Source organism: Eumetopias jubatus, unplaced genomic scaffold (genome assembly GCF_037043125.1).
Source record: "Eumetopias jubatus isolate StellerSeaLion01/CBP00866 unplaced genomic scaffold, mEumJub1_p1.0 scaffold_6, whole genome shotgun sequence".
Lineage (NCBI taxonomy): Eukaryota > Metazoa > Chordata > Mammalia > Carnivora > Otariidae > Eumetopias > Eumetopias jubatus.
In genome coordinates, this window is record NW_028274812.1 from 44,289,662 (window position 1) to 44,311,069 (window position 21,408).

The window sequence follows — 21,408 nt, forward strand, 5'->3', positions numbered from 1 at the left end:
GAATTTTCTGTAATTCAGATTGTTAGCCTATCTAGAGGTTTGTCTTTTTTTTTAATCTTTGAAAAGGAATAGCTTTGGGTTTCATTGATTTTCTCTCTTTGTTTTCCTCTTTGTAATTTCACTGATTTCTGCTGTAATTTTTATGATTTTTCTTCTCTGCTTGCTTTAGGCTTTTATTGTTCTTCCTTCTCTAGATTCCTAGGGTGGGAGCTTAGCTTATTGATTTTAGATCTTTCTTCTTTCTAACCTATGTATCCAATACTGTAAATTTTCTTGTAAACACTGCTTCTACTGCATCCCACTAACTGATAACTTGTATTTTTAGTTCAAAATATTTTAAAATTTCATTTTGAGAGTTCTTTGACCTGTTTGTTATTTAGAATTATGTTGTTTAATATCCAAATACTTTGGAGTTTTCCTGATATCTTTCTGTTATTGATTTCTAGTTTACTTCCACTGTGGACTAAGAACACACTTTGTATGATTTCTATACTTTTAAATTGGTTAATTGTGTTTTATGGTCCAGAGTGTGGTCTATCTTGGTGAATGTTCCAAGTGAGGTTGAGAAGAGTGTGTAATCTGCTGTTGGTGGATGAAGTAGTCTATGAATGTCATTTAGATCCAGTTAATTGATGGTGTTGTTCAGTCCAACCAAACCTTTACTGATGTTCTGACTGTTGGACCTCAATTGTCAATAGCGGGGTGTTGAAGTCTCAGACTGTAATAGTGGATTCTTTCATTTCTCATTGTAGTTCTACCAGTTTTGTCTCATTTATTTTGACACTCTGTTATTAGGCACATTCATAGTAAGGATTGCTGTTTTGAGAATTGACCCCTTTGTCATTATATAATGCTTCTCTTTATCCTTGATAAATATTTTGCTCTGAAATCTCCTTTGTCTGAAATTAATATAGCTACTGTCTTTCGATTAGTGTTCTCCACTCCTTTACTTTTAATGTGTCTTCATATTTAAAGTGGGCTTCTTTCAGACAACATATAGTTGAGTCTTGCTTTTTGTTTGTCTTTTTTTTCTATCCATTCTGATAACCTATTTTAATTGATGTTTTTATACATTCACATTTAAAGTGATTTTTTATATAGTTGGATTAATATCAACCATACTTGTATCTGCTTTCTATTTGCTGCCTTCCTTCTTTCTTTCTTTTTTCTTTTTGGCTTCCATGCCTTTCCTGCCTTCTCCGGTTTTAAGTAAGCATTTTATGTGATTCCATTTTCTCTCCTCTCTTAGCATATAAATTATTATTATTTTTTTTTTTTACTTTTTTGGGTGCCCACGGCTTTGCAGTTTATACATTTATAGCTAATTCAATTCCACTTTCAAATATCACTATATGTTTCACAGGTAGTACAGATCCCTTATAACTGAATATTCTAATTCCTCCCTCCCACACCTTATTATATTGCTGTCATTCATTTAACTTCTCCATAAGCAATAGTTACCAATCTATTGTTTCTACTATTATTTTGAACAAACTGTTATCTTTAGTTTATTTAAGAATAAAAAAGATTTTATTTTATCTTTATTCCTTTCCAAATGCTCTTCTTTTCTTTATGTAGATCTGAATTCTGACCTATATCATTTTCATTCTCTCTGGAGAACTTTTTAACTTTTTTCACATTTCATACAAGGCAGGTCTACTGGCAACAAATTCCCTCAATTTTTGTTTGTCTGAGACAGTATTTCTTCACTTTTGAAGGATAATTTCACTAGACCCAGAACTCTAGGTTGGTGGTTTTTTTCCCTTTAAACATTTTTAATATTTCAGTACACACTCTCCTTGCTGCATGGTTTCTGAAGATAAGTCTGATATAGCTCTTATTCTTATTCCTCTATAAGTAAGGTGTTCTTATTCTTTGGTGCTTTTCAAAATACTCTCTTTGTGTTTGACTTTTTGCAGCTTTAATTTTATTTTAATAATATTCTTAGGTGAGGATTTTTTGTATTTCTCCTGCTTGATGTTCTCTGAGCTACCTGGATCTATGTTTTGGTGTCTGTCACTAATTTTGGAAAAACTTGGTCCTTATTAATTTAAATATTTCATCTGTTCATCTGTTCTTTTTTTCTCTTTCTTCTCCTTCTGGTATTCCCATTACCTGCATGTTACATGTTTGTAATTGTCCCACAACTCTTGGATACTTTGATCCCTTTTTTTTTTTTTTTTTTGCTTTTCAGTTTGGGAGGTTCTTATGGACGTATCTTCAAGCTCACTGATTCATTTCTTAGTTACGTCTACTCTACTGATAAGCCTGATGAAGACATTTTTCATTTGTTACATTGTCTTTATTTTCTATTTTGCTTTATTGTGGCAAAATATACATAACATAAAACTTATTTTGACCACTTTTAAGTATGCATTTCATTGACATAAGGATTTCACAATGTTAGGTAATTATCAATTTCCAGAATTTTTTCATCATTGCAACAGAAATTCTGTACCCATTAAATAATAACTTCATTCTCCCTTCCTCCCAGCCCCTGGTAATCTCTATTCTATTTTCTGTTTCTGTGAATCTGCCTATTCTAGGTATATCCTATAGTGGAATCATACAATTTTTGCTCTTTTGTGTCTGAGTAACTTTGGATTCTATCCTGGATACTGTGAATGTTTTGTTGTTGAGACTCTGGATTCTATTATGGTTCTCTAACAGATGTTGACAATTTTGTTCTGGCTGCTAATTTAGTATTTTGGACTTAAACTTCAAACTCTACCTCTTGGCAGCCACTCCAGTCTTCGTTCAGTCCTTTTATCCTTGGCTGGTTTGCTTGCAGATCGCTTTACCCATGCATGCTTCAGGGCTTAGCCAGAGATTTGGACAGAAGTTTGTACATAGAACTTGTGACTATGGACTCTGAGAAACAAACTGAGGGTTCTAGAGGGGAGGGTGGTGGGGGGATGGGTTAGCCCGGTGATGGGTATTAAAGAGGGCACGTACTGCATGGAGCACTGGGTGTTATGCACAAACAATGAATCATGGAACACTACATCAAAAAATAAATAAATAAATAAATAGGAAAAATAAAAAAGAATTTGTGGCTAGTTCCCTCAGGGTCTCTATTTTCTATCATTCTCTCCTCTCACATTCTAGTGAGAATATGGTTGCCCTAAACTCTGTGCTCTATGACTTCTGGGTTTTTTAGGGGAGTTTTAGCTGCCCTTCAGCTAAAACTGTGCTGACTTCGGTGTGACTGATCTGAAGCTAAATGCCATAAAATGAAAAAGTAACCCTAAGTATAAATGTCAACTCCCCTCCAGAATCTACTTACTTTTGTTATTCTCCAGAATCTTCAAGTAGTTATTTGTTCTATTTTTTCCCAGGGTTATACTTATATGAGGGATAAGAGCTTACTTCGTTATTCTTTCATTACTTTGAATAGAGACAGAGTAAGAAATAGCGTCTGAGTTACTCCTTGGTTTACCGAATCTCCTTGAAGATAATAATCAACGTAATGCCCGTTATATATGCAGATTATCATCCTCCCCCCATAGAAATTTTGATTCAGTAGGTCTGAATTGGGAACTAGAAATCTGTTCTTCATTCCTTAGAAGTGGCAGGTGACTCTAATTTTCAGGAAAGTTTAGGCAAACACTCCATCAGGCTGTTGCTACTCAAAGTGCAGGAGCTTGTTAGAGGTGTAGAAACTCAACCTTCTCCCAAGGCGTAATGAATCTGAATCCACATTTTAACAAGACCCCTGGTGATTCATACCAACATTGAAGTTTGAGAAGCACTGGTTAAGATATTGTGATATTTTAATATAGAATATGAAATGGGTTTCCTTTCTATTATGCATTCCATCATCAAATACTTTTGGTGATGAATAAAATTGGAATCGATCCTGCCTTTATAGCAGACAACCAATAAATAAATAAACAAGCGCATGTCACCATTATAGCTACGAAATGCTATGAAGGAAACACACCTGGTGATGAGATCTAGGCCAGTAGTTCTCAATCTTTCATACAGATGAGGATCACCTCAGAGGTTTTTAAAACATCTCAAATACCAAGCCTACACTCCCAGGCAAATTAAATCAGAATCTTTGGGATGGGACCCAGGCATCAACAGTGTAAAATATTCCCAGATGACTGCAATGTATACCTAAGGTTGAGAACTAATTATTCAGGCTAATTGAAGATAATTTAGAGGTCAATAAAGGGCTCTTTTAATCTGAGACCTGAAGGATTAGTAAGGATCCAAGGACTCCAGGGAATGGCATTTCTGGACAGGGGATCAGCATATACTTCAATACTGGGGAAGGAATAAGCTTAATGTATTTGAGGAACAAAATGAGGGCCCGTGTGGATCTAGTATAATGAATAAGAAAGAGAAAGACATAAAGCTGAGCCAGCGCCAGGCTGTAGGTCCACATCCGCAGGCCATATGATGGGTGTTTGGTACATTTGGGACTATCAATTTTAGATATGTTAAAAATTGTCACAAGTGTTTTAGGAATTCTAAATTAATACCAATATTTGCAATATGTTGACTTTCATCTAAGGTTCCTCTATCTGGCCCGGTGAGCTGTCTAAGCTGTGGTTTCTATGTTCAGCTAGTTAGAAAAATCCCAACTTGTCACCAGGAATGGCAGCAAGGATTTGATGGCTCAGCTAGATGCTTCGGGATATTCTGATGGAGCATGGACCGGGAAATTATAAGATAAGTGCCCAATAAAGATTACTTTTAAAATTTCACTGGACTCTAAGTAAAGTCTTATCTTGGTTGTTTGCTGTCTATTATCCTACGCTGGTCTGGCAACTGGGCTTTCTTTCTTTCTTGTAGCAGATAACTCCCAGTCCTTCATAAGCAACTAATCAAAGTTCAGATTTTGTTACATCTGTTCAGATCTACACAGATACATCACAGGCTGAAACTTACACAATGTTTACTCTGTAAACTGCCTGCTATGCTGGTAGAGACACAAAGTGTGGACTAACAAGAGACGGTGCCCCTGGGCACTGCAGGGACTCACCAATCACCTGGACCTTCCGCAGTCATCCCCTTCCCCCCCAGCACCTCCTCTGTTCCGTAGTCTGTGCATTCTGCAGGAAGCATCTGACTCTCACTCCCGCTGTGGACCGCTGTGGCTACTTCCCATTATCCTACATTTTTTTCTGGGTTCTCTCTTAATTTATAAAAGCTATTTTGTGCTGAAAAATATCAAGGAGCTACCACATGAGTTACAAATATTTTATTTTTTTCTTATTATGTTTAACATTTTTATGGCATTTTTAGCATATTAAAGTTTAAAAAAAAGTTATATAGCAAACTGTGTTACTCTCTCCCCTTATGGTTACTTTATTTTCGTTTAAAAAGGAAATATTCAGCTTTTTCCCCTAATTTTTTATGCTTTATATTTATCTTTTAATTTTGTCATATAAGGGATTGTTTTGTCTTATAGTGAATTATTTTATACTTGTCTCCATATAGGATCTGTACATATAAAGTACATCTCTAGTATTCTACGTACAGTTATTATGAATGGTGTCTTTCTTCTGTGTGTGTGTGTACATAAATTTAATTTTTACTGTTATAAAGGGAAGCTTTTTTCTAAATTTAACTGCTTTCCTCAACTCTTTAATTAGTTCAGTTTTTTGTTGATTACAGATATAATACGTAGCTATTCCTAATATACAAACAATTGTGATGTCATATCCTTATATCTAACAACTCTCCCTCTTATTTCTGGTTTCTCTTTTATTTCTACAGACTGAAGTTTCCAAAACACGTTAAAATAAACATAACGAGAGTGGGCAGCCTTGTCTTGTTTCTCCTTTTTAATGCCATGCCTATTGTGTTTCACTGTCATTTGAAATGTTGGCTGTTTATAGCTTTTTATGTTGTTAAGATAATATTTTTATTGCTACTTATTAGTTGTTTTTTTTTTAAATCAGGAATGATTGTTGGTGTCTTTCTACAGACTTAATTTAGAATGCTTAAGATAAATTAATCAAACCAACTATGTTTAATCTTATTTCACTTGTTGAAATGATGAATTAATACATCTCTTAAATGCTTATCCTCTCCAGGATAAATACTACTTAATTTTAGCTTGTTATTTTTAAAATGTATTTTTGAATTGCTTTCCTAGTAGTTTATTAAAGATATTTCTACACCTGATTCAAAAATGTGAAGGATCACACACTACAAAGAGAACCCTAGATCAATCCCAAGTTTTAGAATTCAGGATACCCTAGTTTCATACTCTGTGCTGGGTAGGTTTTCATCATTTCGTTTGCCCTCCATCCGATATGGTGTGGGAATTAGTGATTCTGTGAAAGTTTGGAAGAAGTTGCCTGTCAAATAACCATAGCATGGAGCTTCTGAGGAGTAAGGCCTTGATTGCCTTTTCTCTCTTTGTCATTGGCTAAAGTTTCCTACCTCCTGATTTCACCGCGGGTGATTTACATTTTCCATGAAACACTCCCTTTCATCAAGAAAAGTGTGCCCTTTCTAATTGTAAACTACCCACACTGTTAGACACTCATTATCCTTTTTAGTTTCATTTGGGGGCTTTCTCTTTTGTAAGCAAAAGGAAAAAGATTTTCTATATAGTTCTCTATCTTGTTATTCTTCATTCGAGTCAAATTTATTTGTCAACTACATTATTTCTGGTTCCAATTTTTATCACTGAGACTATCTTCATCTTTTTGTCCCAACAGAGTTAATCACTACCTCCATCCCCACCCCCACCCTGTCATTAGTCTTCATTTTAGGAATTTCCCAGGATAATCTGGCTTGTGAGTTTTTCTTAGAATTATCTTTTTTAGTTAAGAAGAACCTGGAAGTATTTGCACTGAGATTACTTTAATTATGTAGATGCCAAGAGCATGGCATGATTTTCTTTTTTTTTTAAGATTTATTTATTTATTTATGTGAGAGAGAGAGCAGGGGGAGGGGCAGAAGGAGCGGGAGGGGAGAGACTCTCAAGCAGACTGACCACTTAGGGCGGAGCCCAACACAGGGCTCAATCCCAGGACCCTGAGATCATGACCTGAGCCAAACTCCAGATTTGGATACTCACCCAGCTGAGCCACCCCACCCAGGCGCCCCAAGAATGGCATGATTTTCACTCATCCAAGTCTTCCTTTGTGCTTCTCAGGAATGTTTTAAAACTACCTTCTTCAAGATTTTATACATAACTCTTTACTTCTTTTTATCTTTTTTTATTACCATTATCTTGTTTGTTACTATTGTAAATGAAAGCTTTTTCACCCCACGATATGTCCTACTCAGTTTTCTTGTATCTGTTAAAACCATCGATTTATTGGTCTTATTTATTCATCTATTAATGAGTTTCCTTATTATTTACAAACTGATACTTAAGTTTTTTGGAGATATAATGACATCATCAGCAAGTGCTGATTCTTTCCAGTTTTTATATCTATGTTTTATCTATCCATCTACCCATCCCTCCATCTATTTATCTACCATCTATATTTTTACCCAATTCCACTAGCTCTCAACCTCCAGAACAATGCTAAATAGCAGTGGTGAAATAGAGGTAACTTTCTCATTCCTGATGGTAATGGGAATACTTATGCTAGTTTTCTTATTTAGCTTAATGATGGCTTGTGGGCTGCAGTAGCTGTATTTTAATTTATGGGCATTTTAATGGGATGTTGGAGGTGATTCAGTTATATTTCATTCACTGCCAGTTTGATCCAGACACCTGATGGATTTAAATATATACAAGGGCTCTTCCCTTGATTTATAGACTGACCTCATTTCTGAGCCAAATTTTGAAAAACATGCTTTTCAGGGGGAAAAAAAAGGACATATAAGTAAAGTAGATATTCATGAAATACAAAATTTAAACTACTAGGCAAAGGTAGAAGCTTTCTGTTTTATCTGCTATAAAAAAAGTCTCACGGGATGTAGCCAGGTGAAGTTACTCAGGCTAATGGGTAAGAATAAATAACTGTTATCATTTTTAAGCTGCTTACTTAAGAGCACTATACAAAGCACTTCAACTCTGGTGAGCTGATCCATTTTGTGCAGGCTATTAGGAAAATGATTGTTAATGACATATACATTTATTCGAACTTAGAGTTCATGCTGTAGTCCTAAATCACCTCAAAACTAGCAGCTCCCTTGCTGTCTCTATCCTTATGAACTTTGATCTTCTTATGGACTAAATCTTTTCCCAAAAAAAGGAGAAGCAGAGGACATACTTTAACAGTGTTGTGGATACACATGTCATAGTTCAGCTGGCCATTGCCTTTGGGTCGTCATTTTATTTTTGAGGACTTGAGTCCTGCTTCCCTAATATGGGAATTTGGATTCTGTTTCTCAGCCTTTCTTGAACTAGGATGGCAGCATGTGACCCAGCCTCTACCACTGAACCCATTCATAGGAGCCTTCCATTTAAAGCAGCTGAGATGTGGAATTGCTTTCCACCGGGGGAAGAGGCAGTGGCTTTAAGAGCATCATTGGCCGCGTTCCTACCAGCGGGGCCTGGTACCACTGTACCTCAGTCCACAATCCCATTCTCTCCTCTCTCTAGGAATTCTGGAATGTTAGCTCATACCGTCTAAGAAGCTGCATTTCTGCTCAAGCTCATTACGGTGGACTCTGCTTTACTGCCGAGAACCTAACCAGCAGCTGGTCCAGAAGGAGGAAGATCACTGAGATCACAGTCCATCAAAAGCATAGTGGGAAGCTCAGTTGTGAACCCTGAATATTTTTGCCTATTTGGTAGAAACTCTAGGAGCATGTCTGTCTATATAATTCCTGAATACATAAAGAGAAAACCTTAGTTGGCCAGCTGTACCTGTGTTGGAACATGGTCTGCGTATAGTTTTATATGATGTTTAGCTGATTTGTTTGTGGTCATTCAATCTGCCCTTTGTTTTGGCACCTAGGCAACACAGCCTACAACGTAGAGCACTCTGTAGATTCCTAATGAGTTTTTGAAACTGAGCCAGGATAAATTTTACAAATGCAGATAAACAAAGCCCATCTATTTACAATTTATGTGTTACTGAAATTTTGTATCTTGAACGTGCCGTTATTTTACACTTCTTCATTTTGGACGTGGCTGGGGAGAAGCACAGGACTATGTTTATGAAACAGCATAGCTTCCAGAATGTAACCCTCTTAGCATCTCCTGGGGTTAGAACCGTTCCTTTATCTTCTCACCTTAAACAGGCCACACCCGTGATTTTCCAATTTATTTAGTGATGTTTTGATATGAAAGCAGAGAGTAGATGAACTAGGATTGGAATTCCCCAAAGGGCTTCCTACCTGTTGGAAGATAAAAATCTTCTTTGGTAGAATTTGTTACATAAAATGCCATCTGTAAAATGGGATGTCTAACTAAACCAAATTGCTTCTAACTTGAAAGAGAGCAGTATGTGGATCAGTTTGGTCGGGGCCTGTAAGCAAAAGGGACCTTTTCTCAGTAAGGAAGTAGTAGCTCCATGTTGACTAGATAAAGAAGAGTTCCACTGAAGCTTAGCGAGGTGGGGTAAAGGCCCAGCTAGCAGGTTAGCAAGTGGCAGAAGCAGGTCTCAAACCCAGGTCTGCCTGCCTGCAGAGCCTGCACTCTTCTCTGGGCACCGTCCGCTCCCCTTCCTTACCACCCCCCCAAGGTCTCTGACACTGGGGCTTGCCATGTTGGTTCTGGGAAGGGCCATGCTGGCATGGATATGGGCACTGCCTTCCCAGGCCACTGGCGGCTCGTTTGACCCACGGCATGCTGACTGGGAGCTGATTCTGCCCTCTGTCTGCTAAATACAAATTTGACTCTCGCATCTTTAAGGTTTTCTCTGAATTTCCAGGAAACACATTTCTGTGGGATAGAGGTATCCCCAGGACAGGCTTCTTAGAGAAATAGCTCCTCTGGGTTTTGAATAACCACAAATGACAAGTTAAATTCTCTAATTCAATTTCTTTCTCAAATTTCTGCTACAGGCCACCCCCTCATTATCTTCTGACCAGTCAGAAAATGAAACTGTAGCAGCTCAACCATCAGAGAAGGTGAGCTCTTAAGACACAGCAAATCTTTTTTTTTTTCCTTTTTAGTTAAATGAATTCTTTCCCCTTCTTTCCAGTTTTTAATTTCAACTTCTAATTGTAAGCAGGCAGAGATGCTGTAAAATTTTGACAAGAAGCAGCACAGTTTCAAATGCATTGGATTCTGAAGTCCAGAGGACTCCAAATTAAATAAACCGTCTTTTAAATTACTTAATCAAATCACAAATCACCTAATCAAATCACAGCTTAACAAGAACGTGGTTATTAACGAGGACTGGGCCTGTGTGTCCCGGTGAATCGGGGCCATTCTATGTTTTTTTTCCAAGAGCTAACCATTGCCAAGCTTTTGAGTTAGTGGCGGAGCGAGGCACGTTTTTTCTTCTCCCCCGGATTTTCACCCCGCAGCAGATTTTAGGAGGGGCAGCCACCCTCCCTGAGCTTGAACAGGACCTCTCCGTTGCCCTGACTAAAGGGTATTACCAAACGTCCCTTTATGTCTTCACAGCTTTGGACAGAGATCCTTTCCACTCACTTTTCAGTCTAACTCTGCCCTTTGATATCTGTGCTCTGCTATTTACCCTCTGCCCCCATGGAAAACCTGAGCCTCTTGCCTGGAGGATCTATTTGGCACACCCCCGGATGCAAACAGCGCAGCCCCTTCGCGGCCGTGTGGTGCTCCTCTCCTGCGTCACTGCCCGCGTTCAGGCCTTTGTCCTTTCTCACCTGGATGTCACAGAGCCCTCAGAGCGGTCCTCCTCCTCCCTCCCTAACCCGGCTCCTCGCTGCTGCGCGGTGTTCCTTCAAGCCGGACCGCTGCTGAGACGCCTCTAAAGGCTTCTTATAACTTTAAGGATGAAATGCAAAGTCCTTAACATGCCTCCCCACCCCCCACCAGACAAAGATCTTTTCTTGCCCCGGCTCCTGCATTCTCATCAGGGGCCCCATCCCTTGCGCCTTGCTCACTCTTACCGGCCCTGCAGCCACGTCAGCGGGTTCCCGCTGGTTTCCAGCACTTTCTCTCTCCCTGCCATCCGGCCAACACACACGTGGCTTCGCGGCTAGGCTCGGCATCAGCGGCTCGGAGCCCCTCCTCCGGGCCCAGCTCTGCTGTTAGGCCACCGCTCCCTTTCCAATGACACACTTCTCTCCGCCCTGCTGGGCCTTGAAGAACTAGGGCCCGTGTCTTCCTCACCCTTGAATTCCAGACGAAGCACAAGGCCTGGAGCGTAGCCGGTGCTGAATATATGCGTGAAGGCACACCGACCAACGGAGGTTCACAGGAGTCCTTGCATCCAGGACTCTGCTCATCTGCTCCTCGGCCTACAGATCCCGGCCCCGAGGCGAAGTCAGTCACTCCCATGGTCTCACTTACCAATGGCCTAGACTAAAAAACCTCCTGCCTACCTCCTTCGCGTGGATTTTTTTCCCCCCTCCTTCCAACTTCTTAGAGAAAGAGGTATCACAAACACAGCAAGCTTGGAAGCTGTGGTTTAAAGATGGCAGAGCCACATGTCAGCCTGAGTAACCACAAGGAAAAGAAGCCACCTTACTATCTCCCCCTGGTCTGGAACATCTACCATAGACCTTACATGAGTAGAAAAAATACTGCAGTTGTGTTTGATCCATTTCTTGTTGCCCCTATTTCATAGTACTTTAGCCTCTCCCTACTAACTGAGTCACCATACAAACTGAGTTAGAAATTTTTTTTTGTTAGTTTCAGGGGTAGAATTTAGTGATTCATCAATTGCATCTAACACCCAGTGCTCAGTACATCAAGGGCCCTCCTTAATGCCCATCACCCAGTTACCCCATCCTCCCAGCCACCTCCCCTCCAGCAGCCCTCGGCTTGTTCCCTAGAGTTAAGAGTCTCTTATGGTTTTCCTCCCTCTCTGTTTTCATCTTATTTTATTTTTCCTTCCCTTCCCCTGTTCATCTGTTTTGTTTCTTAAATTCCATATATGAGTGAAATCCTATGGTATTTGTCTTTCTTTGACTTATTTTGCTTAGCATAATACCGTCTAATTCCATCCATGTCATTGCAAATGGCAAGATTTCATTCTTTTGATGGCTGAGTAGTATTCCTATATATATATATATATATACAGCTTATCACCTCTTTTCACCCATTTATTGGTTATCGAGACTTCATTTGTGGTGGCAAAACAAAACAACCTCCACTGGACTACATACAGCTTTCAGGAATATGTGCTACATGCATTCCCGGAGAACCTTCTAGCGTACATGAGTTGACTTACCGTATACTTAAATCCATCCTCTACTAATCATAGCATCATTCATCATAAGCTTTCTTTATGCTAGAAATCATGCTGCATGCTTTACTTACATGATCTTATTTTATCCTTACAATACTAAGGTACTCTAATTTTCCCTCTGTTACAGATGAGGAACCTGAGGCTGATAGAGGTAGAGTGCCTGATGCCTCACTACATAGCTCTATATTGTAGAATTAGGATTTAACCCCAGTTCTGTCTCCCTCCTATGCCTGATTGCATAGACTGCCCTAGAGAGTTCTAAGAGAGAATTATATTATTGATTTTAGGATGAGTGAAAATCTGCCCCAAGGATACTATATTTCTCCAGAGTGGGACGAAAGTTTACCTAAGAAATGCGCACTCCTTGGGGCACCTGGGTGGTTAGTCAGTTAAGCATCTGACTTGATTTTGGCTCAGGTCATAATCTCCCAGGTCGTAAGATAGAGCCCTGCGTCGGGCTCTGTGCTGGGTGTGGAGCCTGCTTAAGATTCTCTCTCTGCCTCTGCTTCTCCCCCTGCCCCCCCAACTGTGCTCTATCTCTCTCCCTAAAAAAAAAAAAGAAATGCATTAATCCAATAATATGTGAGTTATATAAGTTCTATGTTGTAACAAATTGTCTTATTTCTAGGAATGCACTCATGTTATCAAATTGTGGGGGGAGGGTTGGTTGTCAAGGCCAGACTCAGTCATTAACGATTTATCAGACACTCAAGCATACATCTGTATAGACAGGCCCTGAGGTGTGATGTCCTGATCCCGGCTTTCTAGAGCTCAGATATTCAGTCCCCCAGGTTCTGGGAATGTTGGCAACTGACAGCTCTTTACTCAGTTTTTCTCTGGGACTTCCCTCGGCTAACAAGAGATTCCTCACCCAAGGTCTTAACCCCCTCCCTGAGGGTACCCCATGCCCAGTATGACTACCTTTGTACAAGAGCACCCATGCCCTGTCTCCTTGCCCCAACTAGAGACAATTCTGTGATAGTTAATTTTGCCCCTTAAGGAAATCTCTCCAAATCAACTTTCCTGTGCATGGAGCACCATCTCAGAGTTAGCTTCCTGGGAAACCCATGTGCAGTCTCTGTAGTCTAAACAGTCTTTGTGATAAAGACTAGCACACAGAACCTTTCCCACAGCCACCCACACAACGTATTCCTTATGGAAGCATAGATTATTCATACATGCATTTTTCGCTGCACACCACCCCACTGTTCCATCTGCATGGGGCCCCGGAGAGAGGAGAATCCGGGGCCTGGTGTGTGTCTCTCTAAGAGTGAGGGTGTGACTCTGCATAAAAGTGTTCAGTTTGAATTTTCTCTCTCTCTTTTTTTTTAATATCAGTTCTATCTCTTCCCACCTGCCTCCTTTAACATTTATTATTATGTGGTGAATATAGACATAGACCTAGAGTCGGGGACGCAGTGGAAACAGGCCAGCAACTACATGGTTGGAGGAGGGCTGTACTTTAGCAGGGAGAGCATCCCATAGATTTCATCTTCTGCGTGGTTCCTGGTTCCACCTGCCCCTCTCCTTCCTTATCATTTTCTCTTGCCTGTTGTAGTCCACCAGCCTCTTCTATATTACTACAGTGGATCTCCAGCTTATTTCCTGTCTCCTGTCTTAACCCTGCCAAACACATGTCCATATTGCAGCTGGGGATCTGCTGTATAAATCTTACCTGTTAGGCCACTTGTTTAAATCTCTGAGTGGCTACCTCTGCTCCAAAGTTCATGCTTTCTTCCGTAGGACAGAGTTGATCATTAGGAAACAGGGGCTATGTTTGATAAGCTCTCTTGTTTCTAGGTATGACCATATGGTTAGCTCTTGTCAATGGAATGTTAGCAAAAATGGTGCAGGTCATCTCCAGACCATGGGTTTTAAGAAGCAAATGTGGGTTGTCATGCTCTCTTCTCATTCCTTTTGGCTGGAAGCAAGGAAGACCCTAGGGTTGATGGAACCACATGACAGACGGAGCCTGAGTTCCTGAATCACCATGTACAAGAGACCAGGTCTGCCCACTGACCAGAATCTTCTGCTTCAAATCATTATATGAGCAAGGAATAATTTTCTGTTAGGTGTAAGCAAATATATATATTGAAGTCTAACTGGTACAGTAGCTAGCCTACCCAAATGAATAGACCACTTATTAGTCATATGATAAAATTTAAATTCTATAACATGGCTTACAAGGTCTTATGTGATTTAACTCCTTCTTGCTTCTTCAGCTTCATCCTTGTGGTTAAGATTGTAGGCTCTGGAGTTTATCTACATGGGTCCATATTATAGCTCCTTTTCTAGGGCCTTGGGTAAGGCACTTAATTTCTCTGAGGCTCAATTTTCCTTCTAGAAGAAGGAGATTACATTTGTCAAGAGTTCCGAAGAGCCCAAGATTTCACTCTACTTGAAAGCCAGCTTGCCACACTTTTGTGGATACTGGCAGAATACATGAGGCTCTGTTCAGAGAAAAAGGATTTTATCACTCATAACACAGCAGATAGCACAAACTTCATATTTATATTGCTTCCTCCTGTCCTCCAGGATCCCCCGGGTGATAGGGGTACAAGGCCAGGTAGATGCTGCCCATACAATGGGTTTGAATCATGGTTAACAAACTCTGAAGTTGGGAATTCCAGCTCTTTTTAAATGGGCTATGAGCAAATCTGTCTGAACTTGGCCCCAGCAGGAAACATTATCTTTATTATAACAGACAAATATGATTTAGTAATCTGTCTCTATCTTCCCAGAGAGACATGTCTCCCAACCACATTACCTCCTCATTGGATCATTGAGAGGGCTAAATCAGGTACCACCTATAATGGCTTAGTATGAAATAAACCTGGTATGAAATAAACCCTCATTAATGAGCTGTTGTAATCATGCCTCCCTGTTTTACCTACTTCTCTTTGTGAAGAATTCCGGGTGCTTTCATTTGCTCCAACATGCTATGCTTATTTTGCCTGTGGGCCTTTAACCTGATCACTGTGTCTGGAATATTTGACCCCACTCCTCACCCCATCCCTGATTCTCCCCTACTTTTCGTCCCAACCTATGAGCTTAGATGCTCCTGCTCTGTGCTCACACAGTTCACTCATTCTACAAGAATTCTCTCTTGTAGAACACTTAGCAACCCTAAGCATTGATGTTGTAATTAATTTCTTAAACCACTTGGAATGTAAGCTATGGTACGTTAGAGAAAACATGAAGCAACAAAAAGTGGCTCTGGCTAGCTTAAGGAACACGGAGAATTTATTGGTAGGTTTTTGGATTATCTTATGGAATCAAAGTTGGATCTGAACAATCAAGAGCACGGAAAGGGGAGGAACAGGTAAGAGCTAGCGACCTCTGGGGCAGCTGCCTACAGATCGATTAATGGACTCAGATCTATGATCCCAGATTTTATGAGTATCTTTTCCAAATCTCAAAGACCAGAAAGAGAATCGGAATTCAGCTTGGATTAGGTGGTCACCCTGAATAAATCAGTTATGGTCCGTGGATGGAGTTACAGAATACAAGCCATACTTTGGGGGACCATTCCCAATGTAGAAATAACAGACTGAGCCAGTCCCCTCCAAGGACTGTCTGTCACTGAGAATATGCCCAACATGTACTTTATTCCTGACTCCAGTCTTGCCTCCTCCAGTTCCCCCCACCCCCAATTGCTGTAGGACTACTGTAGTATTATCTCTTCCACACTCTGTTGTGTAACATTGGGCCTGGACCCTGCAAAGCACATTCCTGCTCAGCTAGCTGGATCTCTGTCAGGCTCTGACAAGGGGGGCACCAGGAGAAGCATGCAGGGTTGGAGGCAGGACAAGGGATTTGCTCCTTCCTGGCAGCTTCCTGTTTTTGTTAGTCTGACTACCCCCCTCACTTCTTCACCCAGCAGTGCCAGTTCACTTTCGCATCAGCACTGGAAACTCCCCTCTGAGTAGACACCAGAACCAACTGAGCAGCACTCTTGCCTCCAGGAGAGTTTCGGCTCTCAAGAGAGTTTCCGAGTTTCAACCCCATGGGGCCCCCTTCTCTAGATTCCTTCTAAGGCTTTTCGTCTCAGCAACCCCAACCTCTCTCTGTATGCCTGACCCCAAGGGTAGCGACTGCTTTTCTCAGTTTCTGCCCCTGTGATAGTGTGTTATTCCTTTCCTGACTTTTCATTGCTCTGGTCAATAATTCTTTATAGTATATTGTCTTTATTGTGTAACTGGTGTGGTTTCTGTTTCCTGACTGTGCCCTGACTGATGCAAGGGGTCATTTTCCTAAAATAGAAATCAGATCATGTTACTCCTTTGCTTAAAATGCTTCAGTGGTTGCACCAATGTTCATAGCAACACTATTCACAATAGCCAAAAGGTGGAAACAAATGTCCATCAACTGATGAACTGGATAAACAAAATGTGGTATATCCATCCATAATGGGTTATTATTCAGCCTTAAAAAGGAATGAAATTCTCATACATGCTGCCATATAGATGAACTTGGAAAACATTATGCTACATGAAATAAGCCAGACACAAAAGGACAAATATTGTATGTATCTACTTATATGAGGTACCCACAATAGGCGAATTCATAGAAACAAAGTAGAACAGGGGTTACTAAGGGTTATGGGGCTGGGGGAAATAGGGAGTTGTTGTTTAGAGGGTACAGAGTTTCTGTTTAGGATGATGAAAAAAAATCCTAGAGATTGGTAGTCGTGATGGTTGTGCAACATTGTGAATGTGCTTAATGCCACCGAATTCACTGAATTGTGTACTTAAAAATGGTTAAAAGAGTAAATGTTATGTTATGTACATTTTATTACAATGAAAAAAATCACCCAAATTGCTTCAGTAGCTCCCATTGACTAAATACTGGTTCAGTGAGGAAAAAGATGTGTTGAACTTTTCCTGAGCAATCTCCGGGTGTGCTGCTGCCCTGGCTTGTGCATTTGACACTCATAATGGATGGGATACCTATTTTCATCCTGGAGGCACTGCACCATATTTGGATGATATCTCCTGCCACCACATGGGGCATTGTCAGCAGGCCTGGTTTTCTCTTTCCATTTGAGCGGTGTTTTTAGGATCTCCCAAGATGACCTTGTTCAATGACTTCCCACCAGACAGGATATTTAATGCAATTGTTTCTCTCTACATTGGCCCCAAACTGGACTTTAGCATGAACATTCTTACCAACTCACTTTTTAACTCAAGATGGCCATCCATTTGGTGTTTCTCATTTTGTCACATTGTTGAAATCTAGGTTCCTATGGTCAAAAATCTGCTTACCACGATCTGAAGAAGTAGGAAGCACGAGAACAGTGTAAGTGAAATATCTCTAGCCTTGTGCTTTGCTTGCCTTTTGAAAGTTAACTTTAACATGGAGGATTTGACACCACGGTGTGTCCTAACACCCTCAATTGACAGAAGATAATAGGGTGATAATAGATAGATTCAGGCCAAGAAGATTTTTCTTCTATTATCAATTGAATTTCAGTGGAGGAAGTTTCAGTGGCAATTATATTTCTCCCTCGCTTTCTCTATCAAGGAATGAGTATAATTTAGATAGTTTGCCTAAGAGTAAAATAATACCAACAAATATGAAACCAACCTGATATGCTCAATTCCTTGGTGAGGCATATCAAGATATGCTAGCAAACTGTCAGAAGCTGTAAATCTAGCTAATCTCCCTCGTAGCTCTTTCTAATCTTTCCCTTCAGCTCACAGAAAACCCATGTCCCCTGCTAATTCTATGTTAGGTTAATTGGATTGGCTGTGTAATATCCAATTGAGATTACCTCCGTAGAATTTATTTATAAATTTTATTCCCTAAGTAGTGACAGAGTGAGATAGTACTTTTTTTTTTTTTTTTTTTTTTTTTACTACTGTAGTTAACATCCCCTTATGGAAGAAAATGTCTTTAAGGCTTTTGGATTTATTAAGGAAAGAAAAATATAGTCACAAAACAGAAAAAGAAGAGGTGGGGTGACATCCTTCACGTCTAAAGTGAGGGCTAGATTTGGGATGATCTGTGAAGAAACTACTTCCTGAATCTTTTTATCAAGACTCCTAGTGCCTCAAGACATACTGAGTGGCGTGAATGGTGCAAAGGAAGGAAGAGTTGCATTTTCAGCACCATACTCATACCCATTTCCAGGCTCCCCTCACACTGTATTAGATGACCTGCAGTGGACAATTAGAGGGACTCATGCAATGAGTCTGGGGAGGAGTTCGTGCATTATTGTCCAGCCCTAGGACACAATGGCAGGGACTCTATGACAGGTCTGGTGTGGGAGGGGAACAACACGATTCCCTGCGGCAGCCCTGTTGCAAAGCCTGGTGGAGATGAGCCCAGATACTGGAGCCAGACTCTAGCTCCAGTAGGCAGTAAGGTCTTGAGCAAGTTACATAGTCATCCTGTGTCTCTGTTTTCCTATCTATCCATCTATCTACATGCCTCATTCTTTGAGAATTAAATGAGATAATACACAATTAGACTAGTGCCTACCCTATATGAAGCATTTAATAATTGTTAACTATTTTTATTGACACTCTTCTGTCAAACTCAGAGTCTCAGGGGACTGGTGTTGGAGATGGCCACAAATAGTCTCATGAGAAAGGAAAAGAGAGTGAATGCGGGGGCCTTGGAGAGAAGGAGGAAAGCACCACTGTCCCACTTTGGGATGGATTGGTACTGGTCTTTTAACCTACACAGAGCATGCTCATTTGCCAACTAATTTCTATCTCTAAACTCTCAAGGCAATGAAATCCAATGTTTAAAATGTGGTTAGAGTTGGTGTGGTTGGGCAAAGAAAGGCATCATTTTCACCCTACCTGTGTAGGTGTGGTAGTGGCAATAGGATAGGGGCTAATGGAACAGACTTTGGAGCCAAAGTGTCTGAGCTTTGTAACCAGCCCCACCAATTACTGGCCAAGTTCATTGGCAAGTTATATAACATCTCTATGCAATGGTTTCCTCTTCTGAGAAGTGGGGATAATAATAGTATCTGCCTTGTAGTATTGTTATGAGGATTAAATGAGTAAATAATTGAAAGCAATGCAAATTTCCTTTGGAACATAGTAAGTGCTATGTAAACCTCTATAGCCTAAAGATTTTATAGTAGTTGTCATTTCCATGTGAGTTTAACTCTATTATCTACCTGTAGCTTCAGATCTTTGGAGGAATTTAAGGTGGAAGCATTCACCAATGCAACAGTATTTCTGAATTACCTTGAGTTTGAATTTCCGATTCTAGAAATTTGTACACAGTGAGTGTACGAGATTCATTGGTGAATGTTTAATGTGTTTCCCAAAGAGGGAAATAGGAAGAAAGAAGAGGCAACCCTGCCCAGTGAAAATGAACCAGATGGTTATAAAAAACATAAAGCACTTTTAGGAGGCAGAAAAGGAGAAAATTTAGAAGAGACTCAATAAAGGAAGATGGGTACCATAGCTGGGCAAGGGATATTTGGTGAAATGACTTAAACCAGTTTTGGATGCTGCGAGACAGAGTTGCTAAAGAGATGGTAACATACACAGCAAGGCACACACTTACCCCCTTTCCCACTCCTCCCTCCCATGACGCCTTTATATTTTTAGCCTGTGGGGTTGGAATGATGAATGCCCAAGTGGAAATAATGTTGGAAGGAGATTTTTTTTGGCAAAATGGCAGTAAGGGCTGCCAAGGGTTTTCTAAGATGTAAACAAATAATCCACCTTCATCAGGGAAAGATTAACACATATTATTCCCGAGTCAGTGTGGGATTTTCACCTTCTGCAGTGTGCAATTTGAATTCTCCCCCATCATCAAGAGTTTTTACAACCCAATGTGTATTAAGCACTCCGTTACTCGGAGAAATCCTTGGTGTTCCAGCTGCTAGAATCAAATAATCAGGCACACATCAGGAAATAAAAATCTTCTTCTACTCGATATAAACAAGTTATGAGGGTAGAGTAGAAGTGGTGCTGACTTAGAGTTTGGATTTTCTCTTGGTTATGCTACCAACTGCTCTTCTGTGTATCTACTCTTGCAGTTATAAGAGAAGAGCATGGGATTAAATGATATTCAAGATTCCTCCAGCTCTGAATCCTATGATCTCATGTTCTGTGTCATTCTAGGCTACTCCAGGCAGAAAGTAGCTCTGTCTTTATATTCATGATAAAAACCTTCCAGAGTTTCAGAACACCCTCTCCCATCTTTTGGAATGTCCTTTTCTCCCAGGGTCACACTGTGAATGCTTTTATATGCCTTCTAGAAACTTATGGCTTGGAGTGTCTGGCTGGCTCAGTGGGGGTAGTGTGTGACTCTGGATCTTGGGGTTGTGAATTCGAGCCCCAAGTTGAGTGGAGAGACTGCTTTAAAAAATAAAAAAATAAAAAATCTTTACAAGCTCATGGCTTTCCACTAGAGTATATGGCTTCTCCCTCTCACCAGACCTTGTAGGCTTGCGGTCTTCTAGAATGTACCCTCTTTGAAATACTGTCTCCATTTCTCTTCTTAACTTTAGCTTCAACCCAAAATTCACCTGTTTTGCAGCTCCCTTCCCCAGAGCCACATTCTTAGTAAGATAGCTTTAAAAATCATGCATTCAAAAAATGTTTCTCTTTTTGGATGAGATATCTGCCTTTTAATATGGGCTCAACCCAAAGGAATGGTAGGAAGTTCAGTTAGCACAAATGATGGGGAGATACTTACCAGAACCTTCAGGAATCCCAAATCACACTCATAAGCAACTGCCTACATGTAAAGTCTACTTATATCTTCAGGAAACTCAATTCAAGAAACGTATCAAACACCAGATGTGTGTTTTTTATTATTGTAGGCCCTGGTGGAGTGAAAGGTGCAACACAAAGATAAATAAGATCATTCTTTCTTTTAAGAAGCTTAAGATTTAGTAGAACTACAGAGTATTTTTTTTATCTTAACAGATAACTTTCAAAATGTTTTATTGTGATAAAACATACATAACATTTATCATTTTAACCATTTTCAAGTGCACAATTTAGTAGCATTAAGTATGGCCACATTGTTGTGATAATATTTTTATTTACAATAACTTACTTACTTACCGAGAGCTGTAAGTTTGAGTGTATATATGTATATAAGTAAGTTATAGTTTGCACCTTGGAGAATTTAACCTTTTAAGTGTGACTTAGCTGAA